General features: G+C 33.6%; 1 long non-coding RNA gene and 1 pseudogene across 2 annotated transcripts; one reads left to right on the plus strand and one right to left on the minus strand.

The window, feature by feature from the left end:
* Positions 1 to 1,140: 1,140 nt before the first annotated feature.
* Positions 1,141 to 19,222, minus strand: LOC145970961 (fatty acid synthase-like; annotated as a pseudogene). Its single transcript, XR_014438698.1, has 17 exons — positions 18,997 to 19,222; positions 17,915 to 18,333; positions 17,399 to 17,686; positions 16,368 to 16,575; positions 15,816 to 15,976; positions 15,241 to 15,558; positions 14,637 to 15,145; positions 14,163 to 14,467; positions 13,024 to 13,425; positions 11,913 to 12,928; positions 11,531 to 11,769; positions 10,601 to 11,294; positions 7,243 to 8,071; positions 5,418 to 5,899; positions 5,002 to 5,256; positions 3,092 to 3,343; positions 1,141 to 1,611 (listed from the first exon to the last, which is right to left on the minus strand). The product of XR_014438698.1 is annotated as a fatty acid synthase-like (transcript).
* On the plus strand, positions 13,284 to 15,649 carry LOC145970962 (uncharacterized). Its single transcript, XR_014438699.1, has 5 exons — positions 13,284 to 13,581; positions 14,132 to 14,249; positions 14,591 to 14,748; positions 14,951 to 15,102; positions 15,378 to 15,649. It is a non-coding gene; the product is annotated as an uncharacterized LOC145970962 (long non-coding RNA).
* Positions 19,223 to 21,452: the final 2,230 nt, after the last annotated feature.

Raw genomic sequence — 21,452 nt, forward strand, 5'->3', positions numbered from 1 at the left:
TCTTATAAAAGTTTTATAGCTTTTATGCATAAAACTGTAGTTTTCACGATTGGATAAGGGGATCCCCTTAAGGGGATCCTAAACTGAACGGCGAACTCTTACACGATTACAGCGCCCTCATCTAATCCTCATCCTGTATCTCTCTCTATCACGTTATTTATAAAGAAGATGCACTGCTTTTTCCACTCTACTTTACCTAACCGATATTTCAGGTACATACGGACTAAAATTTTCGGAAGAATGCAATTTATTAATTAGGCAATTAAATTCAGTTTTTATAGTTCCACAATGTTCTACGATGCAGTACACAATCGTGAAAACTACAATTTTATGCATAAAAGCTATAAAACTTTTATAAGAAGCTAATATTTGTACAAGTTGACAGCTCTGACGCTATGTTGCTTTAAGAAGTCGATAAATAAAAATGTAATTTTATACTTATTTTCTTTTTCAATATAAAATCTCATACTATATAGAGTTTTCACGTGTCTGTTTGCGTGTATACTTCAATTCTGGAGAAGGATTTTTAATTCTATACAGGCAATAAAAAATGGCACACTTCCGAAAATTACGGCGTTTTTGTCGATAAAACAGGCGACTTTAGGATCCCCTTAAGAGATTCATATCGTCGAATTGATATCGTCATATTTTTATATGCCTCGCGTCAAGTTCGTGCGAAGGATTAGCAAGGCACTCCGTATCGAATCTTATAATGGCTTAACGGATCGAATTTTTAAGCTTAATCGATAGAGCGAGTTCGACTTGTATGAAAAAAGTATCTTCATTTTTGTTCTGAGTGATCTATAAATGAAGAAATCAAAATGCAAAGTCCAAATATGGAAATTTTCATTTAAGATATATCTTTATTACACTGAAAAAAAGGCTTGGTTATAATAATCCAAACTTGATAAATGTTACCCACCGCTGTGGTGAAATAGTTTCAACTAAACGTATAGGTGATTAAGACAAAATTATTTAATTATTTTTAATATTTAGTGAACTCAATTAAACGTAAAATATTTATAACTATTTTTGGAAAATGTTTATAACTATTACTAAATATTTTGTTATTATTATCATACTTGATGATAAAAACTAAATATTTCAAAAAATGCATTACTAAATGCATCTCATAGATTTACCCAGAATTTTTTTTTCAGTGTATCACCGTCATCAACGCACATCTACATAACACAAAAAGAGAAAACGTATAGTTTCTCTCTCGACAGAAGATTGCGTTAGCGGCGCTCTAAGATATTAATGACATATGACATTATAGTGACATGTGTAATTTAACCGCATTTTGAGTAGTGACTAGTGACATTAAATAATAAAGTGCAAATTAAATAATAAAATTAGCTGAATCTTATCATTTGGAATTGAGACATTCAAATAGCAATATTATTGTTTATTATTGGTTCAGGTTTATCTTTATATCCTTTTATTGTTGTAATAGAATCATTGTTAGAGAAAACGCGTACAGTTCTCTCTTTTTATTCATATTTTTATAATTTACAATAATTCATTAATAAGTGATACTACTTCGTCCTTGTCCATTATTGTGATGTGAGTACCTTCCACGTAATGTATTTGTACTGCACTTTCAGTAACCTAAAAATATTTTTTATTTGTAACGATGCACCCCGATGCATCGTTCCTGATTCCCGGCAGAACATCAGCCGGAAGCTGCCGCCCGGCAGAACACCCGCCGGGCAGAGGCAGGAGCGCGGTGCACCCATCTTTTAATCGTTCTCATTACGGCCCAGAGCCGTTAAGGGCTCAAAACGGCCGAACATCGCCGATCAGAGCCGAGGTGGCCCGAACCGCCGACCGGCGAAAACCCGCGTTCGGCGCACAACCCGAACCCCTCCGAACGGACCCGACCGTACCGTTTCCGAAAAACCGTTCGGAAGGGGTTATACCGCCGCGCGCCGACGCGGGCAATTAGTCGGTATAAAAAGGGCACATCTCGGCGTCTAATCACCATATTCCTGATCCGCTCTAAGCAGTACGCTTCAGCAGCAATCCAGAAATCCTACCAGGCACTAATTACAGAGGACGAAAGGTGGAGCGCGCTCCGTCTTAGCCGAGTGATCTCGATTCCGAAGTACAAGTGCAAACCGCCTAATCCGCAGCTGGGCCATCACGGAAGGTGGAGCTCAGAGCCGCCCCGAGTCGAGTGCTCTCGACCCAGCTGCAACGCGATCACCATCCTTCGCGACGCGATCCTATCTCGCGCACTTCAACGCATACGCGCATTTGATCATCGCGGCCTCCGCCGCCGCACGTATCAACCGCACCGAGCGCAGAAGCGCAACCGTTTAGCGCGGTCTCCGCCGCCGCGTATGTTATTACCGAACGCATAAACGCAACCGTTTATCGCGGCCTCCGCCGCCGCGTAGTTTGTACCGAACGCATAAGCGCATCCGTTTATCGCGGCCTCCGCCGCCGCGTATTTTGTACCAAACACGTAAGCGCATCCGTTTATCGCGGCCTCCGCCGCCGCGTGTTCTATCACCGAACGTCTAAGCGCATCCGAATATCGCGGCCTCCGCCGCCGCCGTCAAAGCGCAACACGCGCATAGAATTATCACGGCATCCGCCGCTGTGATTAAAGCGCATCGATTATAGTAGACCGAACGCGAACTTTAAATCGGCTCATCGAGGAAATAATAATTCTCGCGAAAGCAACCGTCGAATCCGAGAACCCGAGGGTTCCAAGAACCGCGGGGATTCCTCGCGGAAAAAGCGCCGCAAAAACACGCGCTGTCTCGCGCGCCGTAAATCCAAACAGCTGTTCGCGATCAAAGACCGGAATTAACGACGAAAACTGCATTTGTCGCGTTAGTAATCAACCAGCGAAATTATTAAACACACACACACACACACACACATTCGCATACACATACTCTGTACACTATTATATTCGAATAAATACGTTCGTTTAAAACACACCGCGTATTTTCTTTCCAACGAACCTTGCACCGGCGACCTATCCGCGCTACCAAGAAAACGTCCGAAAATACGACCGTTACATATTTATAAAAATAATCTTAGAAATGACAAAATATTACGCTCTAATCAAATTTACCTTATGTAGACCATAATCTTCTCCAGTAACAGTGATAGGCGCAAGTGTGGGTTTTAATAAGGTTATAGGTGATTTAAGACGTGGCAATGATATTATATTATAATCTTGTATAGCAATTATATGATCGTAATACGTCGAACATAACAATTTCTGATTTTCAACAGTTAATTCATTGATATCCTTCGAAAAGCTTGTAGTAAGTAATTCTAATTTCTCTTCCCACGTATTGCACTTATTTAATTCTAATGCAAGCTGTAAATAATAATATTGTATTAATATAATAAAATGATAACAACAAAATGACAATCTGTATTTTAAACTGAGACTAAAATAACATGCTTATGCTATATTATGTTATTTCATCTAATCTAAATTACGTTAAAGAAACTTACAAAACCTTTGTAATTTAGATTATATAAAATATATGGTGTACAACTTTGCTTCCGCCGTTTTTTTTCCGAAATTCGAGGCTTTATTGTAAAAAACTGGTTATACATTTATGATTCAAAGTATTGTCCATCGCTGGCCACTACTTTCTTCCATCTTTTGGGCAGCGTACGAATCCCGCGTTGAAAAAACTAGTCATCTTTTGAAGCGATCCACGAATCGATCCAATTTCTTACTTCTTCATAAGACCGGAAGTGCTGGTCAGCCAGGCCGTGTGCCATTGATCGAAACAAGTGATAGTCAGAGGGAGCAACGTCTGGAGAATACGGCGGGTGGGGTAGGACTTCCCATTTCAACGTTTCCAAGTATGTCTTGACCACTTTCGCAACATGGGGTCGAGCATTGTCATGCTGCAAAATCACTTTATCGTGTCTCTCGTTGTATTGCGGCCGTTTGTCTTTCAATGCTCGGCTCAAACGCATTAATTGTGTTCGATAACGATCGCCTGTGATTGTTTCAGTCGGTTTTAATAGCTCATAATACACTACGCCGAGCTGGTCCCACCAAATACAGAGCATGACCTTGGAGCCGTGAATATTCGGTTTAGCCGTCGACGTGGAAGCATGGCCGGGATATCCCCATGATTTTCTGCGCTTGGGGTTATCGTAATGAACCCATTTTTCGCCCCCAGTCTCAATGCGATGCAGAAATCCCTTCCGTCTTTGCCTTTCAAGCAACTGTTCACAAGCAAACAAACGCCGTTCAACATCTCTCGGTTTCAACCCGTACGGCACCCAATTTCCTTGCTTCTGAATCATTCCCATGTCTTTGAGGCGTTTTGAAATTGCTTGTTGAGTCACTCCCAATGATCGTGCTAATTCTTCTTGACTTTGACACGAGTCTTCATTAAGTAATGCCTCCAATTCTGCATCTTCGAAAACCTTCTCTCTTCCACCGCTATGCCGGTCTTCGACGTGAAAATCACCGTTCTTGAAACGTTGAAACCACTCACGACACGTTCTTTCACTAATAGCGGCCTCACCATAAGTATTTGAGAGCATTCGATGAGCCTCAGCCGCAGATTTCTTCATATTGAAGCAGAAAATTAAAACCTCCCGCAAATGACGAGAATTTGGCTCGTAAACTGACATTTTCAATCGAGAATAACTTTATGATGCAGACACAAATCGACTAATGTTTCTATGGGGTTATGTTGACAGATGCCCAAGTTTATTGCATGACGTCTATGATCTATTTATTTCGACCACTACTTACCGCTAAAGCCATCTATAGGAAAACGGCGGAAGCAAAGTTGTACACCTAATAATATAATAGAAAATTTAGTTTATTTTATAATTTTAAAATATATTCTAATAAATTATTTCATAATTTTTCATCTCATTTTATTAACTATATACTGTTTTTATTAGCTATACATATGAAAAAAATAATTAAATAAATAATTTTTGCAATAAAAAGTCATTTATTTAATTGTCATAATATATTTTCAATAATTGACTAACCATTTTATTGTTATAGTCAAGATACAAATTTATTAAATGAAGTAAAATGCTATTTTGTAGCTCTTGTTCTGTAATATAATAAAAAAATTTCTCAACCAATGACTTCATTAGATCAGGAGCTCCATCTATAAATATTAAACGTCAGGAGAAATTCTTAGCTTCTAATAATCTCGCTAATTCGATGGCAATTAATGATCCAAATGAATAACCGACAATTAGAAATCCTTTTTGACTTTGTATTTTCTCTAATACGTGCTAGAAAAATAGGCAAACATGTATGAAACTGTACGTAAACATGGCGTGCATACATGCATGCGCTTATGCGTATATATAATCAAATATATATCATTGTTTAAAGTTTAAATACATAATAATTTAAATAAAGATCTCAAATAAATTATATTATAATTTCGTACAGGCAGAAGATATGCTGCTGATTTCATTACTGAACGAGTAACACCCGGCATATTGAGTATACCGTGTTGCAAACATATTGCCGAAGATTTAATTTTCGATCCTATCAGTTTATATACACTTGCAGAGCCGTCGATTCCTGGTATAAGGAATATTTCACTCCCAGCAACTTTCCTTTCTGTAGCGAGTTTTACATAAATGTCTGGACTGAAGTCTGAATCGTTAAGCTTTCTAGTCAGTATTTTTAAACTGTCCAAATCATTTACATTAATTTCAATGTCATCTTCTCGGCACATCTTTTCTTGTTCAGCTGTATTTGTTAATTTTCTAAGTTTTGTAAAAGTGAGATTTCGAATATCTTGTGCTGTCAATAAAATATCGAATTCTCTCTCCAGTGTCTGTTTAATCTCCACTGCCATCATTGAATCCATGCCTAGTTCAGCCAGTGATACGTTTGGTGCCACCACGTTTGGATTTTTCAATCCTATTTTAAAAATTAGAGAACGAATTAAATATTTACACATAATTTTAATTTAATCTTATCTAATCTTGAAAACTGCAGTATAATAATTATTAAAATGTACATTTATGCAATAAAAATTTATTTTGTTGAAACGATACACGGTCATCTTTCTCGACGCTCCAGATTGGCTCGTCCGATCGTCAAGATTCGAGAGAAGGGGAGACTCAAACTTGTGCGAACATTGCGATCTTACTCACTAATAAATGTTTATTATTTCTGAATTATTTACAGTGAGTGTGTACATGTGTGCATGTGTAGGTGTGAACGTATATTTATATGACGCTGTATGTGTGAAATCTAATTCTACGATACAAGCAGATAACGGAAACGGAAAGTACTGGCGCGTGCAAGCGGTATCTTTCAGGTACACAGAAAACACGTAACTTATCTCTACGGTACTACTAGCGCGTATAAGGTATATTGTCAGGTACTCGGAACGGCACGGAAACACGTAACTTATTTCTACAGAAAGTCTAGTAAAATCTTACAGATACAAGCGGTATAATGCAGGTACACGGAACGGCACGGAAATACATCATTTATCTCTACGGACTACTAGCCGTATCTTGGAGATACTCGGGACATGGAAATACGGATCTTAGGACTAGCGTATTGTCGACGGGGCTCAGTGTCAGGACAGCTCAGAGAAGCCGAAGACACCCCGTTGAGCCGAGAGACACCTCGACTCGGACAGGTACGGGAAACCGGAGATACCCGGTGAGTCGGGAGACACATAGTCTCGGACTGGTTCAAGAAACCGGAGACACCCGGTGGGTCGAGGAACACCTCGATCAGGACTGGTACTGGGAACCGGAGACACCCGGTGGATCGAGGAACACCTCGACCGGGACTGGTGTCAGGAAGCCGGAGACATCCGGCGGGAGTCGAGAAACACCTCGATCTGAACTGGAGACCCCAAAACCGGAGACACCCGATGCCGAGAAACACCTCGTGTCGGCTTGTATACTTGATCAGGGATTCCCCTACCTGGCGAGTCGCTCAGGTAGGGATACGACTGCGAAAGGGAAACGAATAGTCGGGCGAGCGAGTGAGCGAGACAGCATGCGCAAAGCGGTATGAGCAAGCGAGAAAGCGAGCGTGCGAGCGAGATAGCAAGCGAGCGTATATGGTTGCGAGCGAGATAGCTAATGCGTGTCAGGAAAATAGCGGGTAAGACAGAAAAAGCAAAACGTGTTAACGGGAATATATATTTTATTAGGAAAATAGGAAAATATTAGTAATGGTGCGTGGACACATCGTTACATTGTATAAGCAAATCTTTTACATAATACTTCTGAACTCACCCATAATGTTTGCAACCGCTTCAAATGGATTCGTTGCTTGGCCGGAACCTTTTTTTTTCTCAGCAACAACCATGCTGCTTACGATTGACCGATCTTGTAGCAAGAACGCTTCTAATGTGTCCAAGCAGGAGAATATTTCTTGTTGCAATGTACCACCAATGACAAGTTCTTTGTCGTCTTCTTGCATATCTGCGATAAGTCCAACGTCACCAATCGCGCCCCACTGTATAGCCAAACCATGTAAACCTTCTTTCATTCTTCTTTCACAAATTCTTTCCATTACGGAATTTGCCATTCCGTAATTTGTTTGGCCCGCGTTACCTCTTCCGCATGAAACAGAAGAAAAAACGACAAAATGTCGGAGCTGGGGACAAATTGTTCTCGATAATTCGTCCATCCTTTTCGTCGTCCATGCCTTTGATATAAAGGAATCTTCGAATGCTTGTGGAGACTGATTCTTGAATATGTTATCTTTCAACACAACTGCGAGATTGAATATAGCATCCACGGGACCTAGTTTTTCGGCAAATTGCAATATAGATTTACAGTCTTCGTATTTCGAAGTATCAGCAGCTGTAACGATTTGAACATTCACACCGTAAGATTGCCATAACGTTATTCTTGATTGCTGATAACCGTTTTTTATCCCAGTTCGCGAAGTCAATACTAGATTTCTTGCGCCACGTAAAATTAACCAATCAATTAATTCTAGACCGAAACCACCCAGACCACCTATAACGATATAGCATTTGTGTTCCAGGCAGTAGTACCGGGGATGCGCAAGTATAGGTGCATCCAGTTCATCTTCTGCTTGAACTTTTATCATTACCTATAAATAATATTATATTATATTTTGAAGTGTCAGAAAAAAGAAGTAAGAAGAACATAAAAGACGAGAAGCTATTAGAAAAAATGAAGATTATAGATAAAAACCTATAAGAATGAATAAATTGTCAAATAAAATGTAATTGTACAATAAAAAAATAGAAAAAAATTTAAAAGAATCAATAAAAAAAGAAAGAGAGTTTTTCCAAATGAACGTAAAGAGGAAAGAAGCACAATGAATAACTTTTACATATTACAACATAGTTAAGAAGGTAGGATACATCAAAAAAGCTGTTTAATTTTAAAATCTCTGGATAGAAATATTTAAAGTAAAAAAGTTTGCGTCACAACTTACGTTCAATATTAAGTTTTAATTAAGGAAAATAGACAGAAATATTCTTAGCATAGAAATGTTTGCATTTCAAAATATAAATAGGAAACAAGAGTGATGTTTAAACAAATCAGTTTTAATGGCAATACGAGTCGAGTGTCGATCTTATAACACAGTTATTTATTATACAATCAAATAAATATGGAACAAATTACAAAGAAAAGTTAGCGAACGTTTTGACCCTATTTTTGGAACATCTTCAGCGCAAATGTGATGATGTGATAAAAAGTAACAAAATGTTTTATATCGGAGTCAATTACAAAGGGTGCCGTCTAAAGTAATAATAAATGTCTCGGTATCTTATTATTTCGACGATGCCTGTAATAAAATCAGTCAAATTTGTCAAAGAAAAAATTATGTGAAAATAAAAAACAAAGTGAAATAAATTAAATAAATAATGTAAACTAATGTGAACAAAGATAGAAATAAGTAATAAAATTAAACTTGAAATGTTAAGAGGTTAAGAAATTTTTATGTCAATTTTTTAAAAGTCAACAACAATAAGAATAATTTAAATAAATATAAACTAAATATAGAATCATAAAGAATTAAAAATTAAAAAGTTAAGAAGTTAAAACTACGAAATTAAGACTTACTTCCAGGCATCGAAAACAATGACGAACCGTTGGAAACGAATGGAGACAACTCAACATCTCCGAAGACAAAGATCGACTAGTCTTTAACGGATAGATGTGACTTATTTATAAACGATAAAGCGAGTCAAATAATATATAAATATACACATACGCAAAGTCGCAGATCTATTTATTATGATAGAAAACTGTGTTAAATTTTTGGCAAATTGTTGACAAATGTTTAAATAAATTTCTGGTAAACGTTCAGTATCCGTTTGCAAATTTAGATCATTTTTTTGTCTTTTGATAAATAGCATTTCAGAAATCAATCTTTTATTCAAAAAAGGTTCCCGATCTAAAATCTGAACCTCATCTCAATTAAAAGCATGATCGAAACCAACCCTGTGATTAGTGATGACAGATTGAGTATTAGTGTTACGTCTAATATGACTGCGATGTTCGTTGATTCTGGTATGCAGTTGTCTGTTAGTTTGTCCAACATAGGATGCATCGCAATCAATGCAATTTAATTTGTATATAACATTTATGGAATTAGAGGTAGGAAGAGAGTCCTTATGAACCCTGATGAAACTTTTCATTTTATTAATACTATAGTACGAGAGTCGAACATTCAAATCTTTAACGATATGTTTGAAACGCTCGGAAATTGAAGGAACATATGGTATAGTGAAATACGTAATGGGATCACTTGTATTTGTGACATGAGTATTATTCACTAAGGAATCTAATTTAAAAAGGTGTTTTTAAGGCGGTCCAACCATGTGTGGAAAATAAAATTTAAAGGACATCCATTGTTCAAAAGAATGTTGATGGCCATTTTAATATCTTTATAATGATAAACAGAGTGAGACAAACGGAAAACCTTGTCTATCAGACCAATTATTGTGCCTCTTTTTTGGCAAAGAGGATGCTGAGACAAAAAGTGCAGGTATCTACCGGAAAAGGTATCTTTATGATACCAGTCAAAAATTAAAAAGTTATTGTCAGATATTAAAGTCACATCTAAAAAGTTAATTTTATTGTCTTCAGCAATTTCCATTGTGAATTGTAGACGAGGATGGAAAGAATTAAAAGTGTCAAGAGTATGATTAAAAAAAGAAGGAGGAATAGCTAAAATAATATCATCCACATACCTTAAATAAAAATGGGGGGGGGGTAAATTTTAAGGAATGAAGCGCTTTATTTTCTAAATCCTGTAACAGTATGTCGGCTACGATAGGAGACAGGGGGGAGCCCATCGGGGTGCCAAAGGATTGTTTGTAAGTGATATCGTTAAAGGTGAAAAAGGATGAATCCAATATAAATTTTACTGCTAAAAGAAATTCATTGCGTGGTATGTCACAATTTGGCGAGATATTATTCTATTAAGAGTGATGTTACTCTTAATAGAGTACTCTTAAGAGTGATGTTTATTCAAGTTAAATAATTCTCTAATATTATAGATAATACAAAGAAAACAAAAACTGTATGCATTTTTTTGAGAATTTAATATTTCACTTCTAATTATATTTCCTCCATTGTACGTATACTAAAAAAACGATCATACCTTTCCAATATGCTTTCCAGCAGCCATATATCTAAAAGCAATTTCTACTTCATCCTTTTCGAAGACTTTTCTGCATAACGGTTTGATGGCGCCATTCTTTAAGCCTTCCGTTAACTTGTTCCGTATTATTGCCTTTCTCTCTGGTTTTGCAGAAAAAAACTTATCCAAGAAAATGCCATGAAAACTAATGCCTTTTGAAAACGCAAATATTTCTAAAGGATTATTGGAGTCTATATCAAACTTTCCAATCTCGAGAAAACGACCATCCTTTGCTAAGCAACGGATGGACGCTTGTAGTTTCTCTTCAGCTAAAGAATTCAATACGATATCCACTCCGCTTCCTCTCGTTCCCTGAAAAATCATTTGTTCGAAGCTTGTATCGCGAGAGTTTCCGATGTGATCCTCGGGAATAGAAGAAAACGTTTCTCTTATAAAGTGTCGTTTTTCGATATTTCCAACCGTCGTAAACACTTCGCAACCCTCGTAAAGAGCAAGATGGATGGCAGCTTGACCAACACCTCCCGTACCAGAGTGAATCAACACTTTGTCGTCTTTTTTCATTTTACCGCTCAAATACAAAGCATAATAGCACGTGCTATATACACAAGGAATCGTCGCGGCGTCTTCCAACGTCCATTTGTCGGGTATAATCCAACTAAGATGTTTGTCAGCTATGCAAATATTTGTCATTCCGCTGAAAATAATATAATTTAGAAAATCATATAAAAATATTATAATAAAATATAAGAATGTTGAAGAAATATTTTTTGCGAATAATATATTAAAAAGAGGCATGTAAAATTTTTTCATTTCTTACTTCATCAAAAACGTTTCTAATTTAAATATAAAACATTTATTTTATATCGTTTATTTTTAAAGAATATATTCACACACATATTAAGATTCTATCACTACCCAATATTCACTTACCCCGTTGAACATAATCCCATTATTCTTTGCCCAGTTTTATTAAAACCAACAAATTCTATTCCAATTAAAGAATTATTATTTCGCTCGGTTGTAATAGATTCGGTGAGTCTACCGCTAGCTATCATGACATCTTTAAAATTGATAGATGCATAGACCACTCTTACTAGATTTTCCTCATTATTGTTGACAAAAGATATCCTACTTTGCATCCAACAAAGAGTACTCAGATCACCTCGCACCTAAAATAAATAAATATAATAAATTATTTTAATCTTCTTAAAGTTACAGTAAGAAAAAAACTATTACTTAATTTATGAAGGAAAGTATCACAAATTATCACTATTTCAATTTTTCTAAATTTCGAATCTTCTTGAAATCGTACCATTTGAGAAACATAAGCACTCTCTACGAATTTTGGTTCTAATAATGGTAATGGAAAATGTCTGTAGGATCCCCAAATGCCGGAACGTATAATATTGATAGGTAAATCCAGTTGTAGCTGCCTCATGTATAACGATTCTTGCAATGAAAAAGCAGGCGCATCCCTATCTTGGATAAATACACTTCTAATCATTTCACCGCCCGGTTCTTTTCGCAAACAATTAACAAGGCCGAGTAGACCGCATTCGAAGTCCCCTTCTGCGATAATTATAATTCTCATATTTGTATTGTTATTTTCTACGTTCATGAATGATTTAATCTTATTTATCCACGAGAATTCGTAATTGTTTATATGCACAATCTGCTGATTCGTCTTAAAATCTTGTATTTTTCTTAATAATATAATTGTCTTATCGTTGGTGCGTTTTTCTAAAATTACTTTTAATCTATATTTGTCCAGACATGAATAATCGTAAATAGCATCTAACTCTTCCAATGTCAGAAGAAATCCCTTTGGCATTATGGCAGACAACAATTGTTCGTATAAATCGTTTCTATTTTTTGTTAAAATTCCGAAACCTATGATCATCAAACAATTTTCATTTTCTGTCAGCTTATTAAATTCCATCGTAGAAATATTGTCGGGCAAAGATATATCTTTGAATCGTGTGTTGATCGCTACTTTGATATTGTAACAAATTTTCGGTAAGTCGTCTAAAATTTTATAAACATGTAAAGAACTTAAATTCTCCGGCATCACTTGATCGCTATTTTCGATAAATTCGATGATTTTTACGTTTATCATGTTATGACACTCAAGTGCAACGTACACCGACATTCTTATTGCATCTTGCAAAGATATCACATTTAGATCTCGATGAGCAACAAACTTGTACTCTTCAAAAACGGAATTGGCTACATTTTATCGACGAGATATAGCTGCAACTACGAGGCCGTGTATTTCTATTCCTCCAGATATCAAAACATCTAAGTGTTTATAATTTTGTACAAGGACTTCTGCGGATATAAAGACAACAGCATATCAAGTATATATTTTTCAAAAAATAATATTCGATTAAATATTGTGTCCATTTGTAATATTGTAAACTTACGTGCTTCTTCATTTGAAAGTTTTTCAATATGTTTCATGTGAGATTTTGGATCGATTATCACTTTACGAATTCTTGTTGGTACAAAAAGGCTTCTCAAATTCTGCCCTAAAATCATTATCTGTAACATACTATTCATAAATGTTACCCAATTGTCAGTCCAGGCAATATGACCATTCTTTCCTGTGATTGACGCGCTTCTTAATCCACGAAATTCGCCGGTATATTGATAACCACGAAGTTTCAACTGTTTGTAAATATCTTTCATATTCATCTCCTCTTTATCATTATCGTTTCGATCAACAAATGTGCTACATATTTTCTCGTCTTCAATATTAACTGGAATTTGTACTGTTCCAGTGACCACAGCACTGTCCCCTTCGATTATTTCGAATTTGCAATTATCTATAAGAATACAATTACCAGTTTTTCGTATGAAGATTTAATTTACAAACGGAAATTCTATTCCATGTTTTATAACGAAATTCTATGTTTCATAACGAGAGGATGTTTTTAACGAAGAATAAATTCCAGCCGACCTTGAACCGTGGAAATGAAATAGTGTGTAAAGGAAATACCAATCATTGTATACAATTTGCAAGTTAAATGAATGTTCGCATAGCATTATTAATGATCAAATACGCGGTAGATCTGATGTGCATTTACGTTAGAAACTTAGATATTTTGAGTAACCAAAGGTTTTAATGAATTACAAAAAATTAACTTAGCTATCGTATCTCTAAATTAAATCTTTCGAGCATAGATTTTAACAATACATTAATTAAAATAGCAAAAATAAAAATAATAATGAAATATATAAAAATTAAACAAATCAACAGGTTTACAATATTTTTTACATTTTTTTTTTTATTGTAAATTGACAGTAGAAACTAAGATTTCTTGATTATATTATGTTTACCAACTTTCTTAGACTACAAGCTTAATGCAATATACTGCAATTTCTGCTCAAATCTGCTGCTATTTTATTGGCAAACTGTTAATAATTTGTTTATTAAATACAAATCTTTTCTTAATTTGTTTTTCTCAACTGAATTTTTTCGCTTATTCATATTTTATGTCTTAAAAAATTTTTATCTTTTTATATATCTAGATCATAAAATTATTTTAATTGTACAAGTTACCTTTTTGGATCATAAGAGTTAAATCGACTGGATTTTGCTTTGACAGAACTGTAGGATGTAGGAAATTGATATCTTCAAATGCGATAGGTATATCGAGATGATTTTGCTTTTTTAACCAGCCGATCATTTGCCATATCAGGAAAAGATATCCTGTAGCCGGTAATAAATTTTTTCTATTAATAACATGCCCGGTCATATATATAAATTCTTCATCTAATAAATTAATGATAACAATTGCTTCCCCAATGTCAAGTTTTCTTTGTCCGAAATAATGGTATACATACCAATCTTCGGAATGATCCCATCTGTGTTATTAATGTGTTATTAATTTAACAATATATGAAACATTAGCCGTATTAGTGTTTGACGTCGTTAAAAATAATGCAATGTAATTTTCTACTTTTTTTAATTCTGCTATTTTTCTCTAGTAAATATAACGTTGAAGAATCTTATGTTACATTAAGCAAAATTTACCTTATAAGATGAGAAATCATCGGTGTATTGCGACTCACAGGAAATTTAACTTCCGGATATAAATTTGCGATGTGCAGCTGTAATCCTGCATTATAAAGTTTTCCAATTCCGTGTAAGAATATTTCAACGTTTGGTTTGTGAGAGAATTTATATAACGCGACATTTGTTACAGTTTCCTTTAACGAATCTATAAGAATGTATTGTAGAATGTCGTGCGGCGCTATTTCAATCGTCACCGCATCGTTTGGAATAAAACGCACAGTTTCTGAAAATACTACCGGAGCTAACAGATTATTTGTATAATATTTTGCTAGATACGAGATATTTGGAGATGTGCTGAACCATTCATAGGATTCATTCAACGTGTTTAACCATTTTGAGCTTGGAGAGGCTTTCTGTGGCAATATCTGATTCAAGTATTCCAAAAGTTTAACTTTCGCAGGCTCGACGTAACGACTATGAAAAGGTACATGTCCACAGGAAATTTCTTTTACAGAAATGTTGCCATTCTAAACAGAAATAAATTTTTTTTAATAAACTCATTTATTTAATTCAACGTTATAAGCATAGATATATTATTTGTACTTTTTAAGTATTTTCAAACCTGTAGCTTAGCGAGGAATTCTCTCACAGATCTTGTTGGTCCACTCACAATATAATTATGCGAACTATTGTAACAAGCTACATCGATATCCGATGGACACATATTCTTCATAGTTTTAAAATCTAAATTAATTTCAGCCATCAAGCCATCTATAATTTTTGACTTAAGAAATGCTAAACCGACATAATAAGCCAACATGATGGTTTCTTCGGTCGTCAAACATCCATCGGCATATCCACAAACCAATTCGCCAATGGAATGACCCGTTATAATATCAGGAGTAATACCAATACTAATTAAGAGATCAACTATTCCGATCTGTAATATACGTAATTTTTTTTATATATTTCAACATTTTCTATTATTCTTTTAAATAAAAAGTAATATTATAAAATATTACAAATTTAACTTTTTGCATACAATTACGCAACATATGAACGACTTTTTTCAATTTCAATTCTTTTACAAGAATTTTGAGTTTTTTATGAAATACTGATCCTTAAAGATAACGGCGCTTCATTAGATAATACAGAAAAATTCCGCGATTTATATAGACAATATATTTTTGTTTATACCTGTAATCCAATAAGGCCTACAAATAAATTAACTACGTTATCGAGAATATATTTGTCTTTATTTATTAGAATATCTGAGATAAATATACCATAAGGTTTCAAAACAGTATCGCATTTTTGAATTGCTTCAGCGAATACTGGAAATTCCATTAAAGCTCGACCTATATATATGTATGTATCAATATTTAAAAGGATATAATTATGTAACACAACTTTGTTGATAAATTATTTTAAAAATAATGTAATATTTTTATATAATTAATCTAAATATATATAAATGAAATCTCTAGAAATTGCTTGTCTTTGTTTTGCACATGCTTTCTATAGTATCATTATTATATTTTAATTTATGGTTCGTATCAAGGATAGAGTTTTACATCTAAATGTAATTTAGGCAATTATTCAAAAATTATAAAAGATTAGAATTATTATAATTGTTAATTTTATTACATATAAGAATATATATGTATAATTTAAAAATTGTTAAACGTTAATTGCAAATAAACATCTTAATAATAATTATTACATTGTAATATATAATGATTTACTTGCCCATGTTAAAACACTGAGATCCAATTCCAGAAAATATGAAGCAAATCGGTCTTTTCGCATATAAGTTATATCTCCTTTTAATTATTGCATTATCAGTTATTTTGGATCCAGCAATTATGTATCCTCTGTAGGGATGATCTTTTATATTGCCGCTATAAATACGATGCAGGAGAGATATATATTCTACATCTATTGACCGACTCTGTATCTATAAAGATATATTAGTTATTATAATCATAAAAGTATAATTATCTTATAACATTTTAATAGATTATTCTTCTTTCAAGTTAATTATAATTAGAAACTAGTTAAATAAATGTTTTTATATATTTGATTTTGAAAAACCTGAGTGCCTTTAAAATATTCTATAATTTATTTCGTTACTATGTTGGGTATTATTTAGTAACTTCATACAAATAGGTATATTAATATATTAAAGGATTATGCGTTTCGAGAATAATCGATTTTAATATGTCTTACTGTTAGATCTATTCATATAATATTCTACTCTTTTTTCATTGAAACCAATTTGAATCTATCTCTGTGACTTTATATCTAGATCTCATTATGAAAATTAATAATTTAATGATTATGATTTATGATTTTATGATTTATGATTAATATATTTTAATTAAATATAATTTAAATTATAACAATGATTTTTCAAAACTCTTTATATAAACAATGTTTAGGCCGTTGGCCAATAGTTTCAGTGATTGCCGTAAGAGGCGTTCAAGATTTTTGTGTGAGTTGTTAAGCCTGAAAAAGGGCGCCAGAGAGTTGTTAGCGCGTGACTGCGAGGCAGTAAAGAGTATATAACGAAATAAAGCTTTTTTTTCTTGTAATAAACGTGAATAGTTTTATTTCACGCGCATCAAGGCAAGTAACCAAAAGAGAAAATACGTGCCATGCACACGGCTAAACAAGAGCCGCATTAACAAACAATTTTTTAAATCATTTTTACTTTTTATTTCGTATTAATATATTTTTTATTCTTTGCGTTAAATTATTTAGTAGTAATATATACTTACGTCATCTAACATGATTTTAACTGCTTCTTCGGTACGTCCAGATATAACTATCAGCTTAGGAGAATTATTATTCGTTTCATTGACTTTAATTTTCGGATTTGATTTAAATAATAAATGGCCATTAGCACCACCAAATCCGAAGGAATTAATACCGACGTAGCCACCCTTCCATTCTGTCGGTTCAGTGACTATTTTTACTCTTCCTTCAATGATAGCAGTCAAATTCTTTCGTGGATGTTTAAAATGTATAGTAGGAGGGATTATACCAGTTTCCATCGCCATTAAAACCTTTGCAAGATAAATATATTTGTTATAATGCATATAGATAATAATATTTTAGTTCTTCAATTATAATAAATAATCAATAAATATTAATTATAATAATTAATTAATAAATAATAATTATAATAAATAATCAAAATGACAGTTAAATAAAAAAATACATAAGTTTATATATTGCATTAGATTACATAAATGTATTAACTCTATTTTGTAAATCTTTGTTGTAAACCTTACCTTTGCAATTTGACAATGACCGCTAGTCGCTTCAGAATGTCCAATATTCGATTTTACTGAACCTATTAATAGCGGAAAATCTCTCGTGCTGCATAAAATTTCGTCGATTGCTTGAAGCTCCACGGGATCGCCGGCTAGAGTGCCAGTTGCATGAGCTTCTAGGTAAGATAGCTCAACAGGCGAAACGTTACATTCTTTGTAAAATTCTTCCAATAACATTTTTTGTTTATCTAATGATGGAAAGGTAATTCCTTCTTCTTTAAAACCATCGCAGTTGGTTTTACCATAAATAAAAGTCGCATAAATTCTTCTTGCATCTTTTGCTTTTTGCAAGTATACTACTGCAGCCGCATCGCTACGCATGTAACCGGCACCTTCTACATCATAAGGTTTACAGTAGCCATCGCTAGATAAAACTCCTAAAATAATATGAATACTTTATTTCGATTGAATATAAAAAATGTAATTTACGTTTTTATTCTCGGTATCTTAATTAATATATCAGATATCTGAAAACTTTGATAAATATGTAAAATATTTGAAAACTGATAAATATGTTAAATAAGTGAATCAGTTATATTAGTATATTTTGAAAAGAGAAACTATCAGATCAAATATTGTATTAAATAATGCATCAATAAATAAGTTATACCATTTAATCTTTTCGCTGCGGCAAAGTCTAAGGCTAAGAAAATTTCTAGAGATTCAAAAAATTATTATTCCGCAACCAATCAACGTGCTAAAAACATTTGTCGTACGACAAATGTAATATCGGCCTAATGCGGAGCGCGTGTGACAGACGACACATATTTAGTCGTGACCGATACACGACAAAGTTTATAAAATTTTATAAACTTCTCTCTGTTGTGCAAAGCATATTAGTTACTAGTATGAAGATATTTGAGTAATAAAAATATTGAACGCCTAAAGATGCCAACAGCATCATCTTGAGAATAACAATTGCACGCCTTAAGGCGCCTACATGACAAAAGTTTTAAAGCGCCTAAAGGCGCCTATAGCAGCGAAAGGGTTAACAATCTCGAATACAACATCTTTGAACATAATATTATTTTTCACATTACCCAGACGATAAAACTGGTGAGTCGCAAAAGGATGAATGCACAAATTGACACTAGCGACAATAGCCGCGTCGCAAATCCCAGATCGAATCAAATTGTAAGCTTCCACCATAGCGAAATGGCTCGAGCTACATGCAGTATCGACGTTATACGATGGTCCAGTAACGTTGAGCCAGTAAGAAATTTTATTTGCAAACATATTTTTATTGCAACCAAGTATAGGTAATCCAGCAATCTAATTACGATACAGTTTTTATATTAAAAATATTTTTTTACAATATCCTTGTACATATACAGGGTGTCAGGCAATTTTTGACCTTCACGAAATAAGAAGGTAGATTGGCTCAAATTAAGAAGGAAGGTACTATACTATTTTGCGATATTCGCAATAATTAACGAAAAATTAATTAAAGAAGATTGGCCAATGCGCGTGGCTAGAAGCACACGACGGCGAAGGCGATCTGACTGTAACATAATGGCGGCGCGCGGCGAAGCGGTGATTGGGGAGAGGAGGAACGATGAGTGTGTAAGCGCGTGGCGAAGGCTCCTCCCAGATATATATATATATATATATATATATATATATATATATACAGAAAAGAGCAAGAAGAATTTGTACTTACCACATTCAAAAATTAAAAAAAATTTTTTTATGACACTAGCAACGCGCGGTGACTCTAATAAAAACACAACTTTATAAAACTGACTATCACAATGGCTACCTCATATCATAAAGCAAAATGTGTCTTACTATTAAATCAGATGTGAATCCCTGTGTGATAACCATTCAATATATAAGCTTTATAATCCGAATAATTTGACCGGAAAACGTGTAGATTGTAATCAGCGTAATTTACAATTAAAATGAACTCCACGTGCGCATTATATCACAAAGTTCAACGGATGCACAAAGTAGAAATATGCATATGGTTTAAAATACGTTAGTGTTTTACGCGGTATGAAAACATACTAATGCAATTATTGCGATGTAAAAAATATGTAATTATTAATTGCAAATTTCATATTTTTTCTTGGAAACAACTATATATTTTCTTTACACCAATTGATTCCTCTCATTATTTTGTACGTAAAAATATTAAGGTAAGATAATCGAAAAATGAATATTTTACAAGATATTTTTTACGGTTTATGTAAAATTAAGAAATGATTTCAAGCCTCATAACTCGGAAAGTACTTAATGAAAACTAACTTAATTATAATGTTTTAGAAAGCTCTCGAGATGGGCTGCAAGAATATATAATAAAAAATAGGGGGTTCCATTTAAAAAAATTAAGTTGATCTTGAAACATCCTTAATGCCTTCATCTATAAAAATATCGTTTGTACCATACGATGTCCCCTTCTGTGTCAAACATCTTTTGGTATAAAAATTTTTTCATAGCTGTTCAACTTTAGCTAATATTCACATCGGTCACTTTATATGAATCACTCTGTATACATTATACGTATTGACCTTAACAAAACTTGCCCTTTTCATTTTTCAAGGTAGAATTATGCAATATAAATTGCACATTTCATATTTAAATCAATATATCATACGTAAATGTAAAGTTCATCGGAACATTATCGGAGAATCGTGAATTTAATTACATCAAAGTAAATACAATAGTACAATTGCAATATTACTTGAAATCATTTCTTAATTTTACATAAACTGTAAAATATCTTGTAAAATATTCATTTTTCGATTATCTTACCTTAATACTTTTACGTACAAAATAATGAGAGGAATTGGTGTAAAGAAAACACAGTTATTTTTAAGAAAAAATATTATTAATTGCAAATTTCATATTTTTTCTTCGAAACAACTATATATTTTCTTTACACCAATTGATTCTTCTCATTATTTTGTACGTAAAAATATTAAGGTAAGATAATCGAGAAATGAATATTTTACAAGATATTTTACGGTTTATGTAAAATTAAGAAATTATTTCAAGCCTCATAACTCAAAAAATACTTAACGAAAAGGTACTTAATTATAGTGTTTTGGAAAGCTCTCGAGATAAGTTACAAAAATATGCAATAGAAAGTAAGAGGTTTCATTTAAAAAATTGAAGTTGACCTTTACGTGACCTTGAAGCAACTATTCAAGGTCAAACCAATGGTACCATCTTATGGCCCCCTCGAAACCATACAACTTTTGTCTGAAACATTTTTGTTTGCTGGGCTTAGTTTTTGAGATATTTTACTGTCCAAGTTAAAATGGGACACCCTATATGTATATATATATATAAATGATTAGTAATATTATTAGAGTAGAAATTGGTAAAGGTTATCAAAGGAAATATTCAAAATGCGAAAAAATAGTACAAACTTTGATGTAAATCAACATTTAAATTACAAAATAAATCGCGATTTAAAATTCGCGAGAAAACGCGACGAATAAATAAATCAATAATCGGAATATTTCGATTGCCCGATACGCATAATCATTAT

Source organism: Camponotus vicinus, unplaced genomic scaffold (genome assembly GCF_025532165.1).
Source record: "Camponotus vicinus isolate PSW18456_S1 unplaced genomic scaffold, iyCamVici1.0 SCAF_4, whole genome shotgun sequence".
Taxonomy (NCBI): Eukaryota; Metazoa; Arthropoda; class Insecta; order Hymenoptera; family Formicidae; genus Camponotus; species Camponotus vicinus.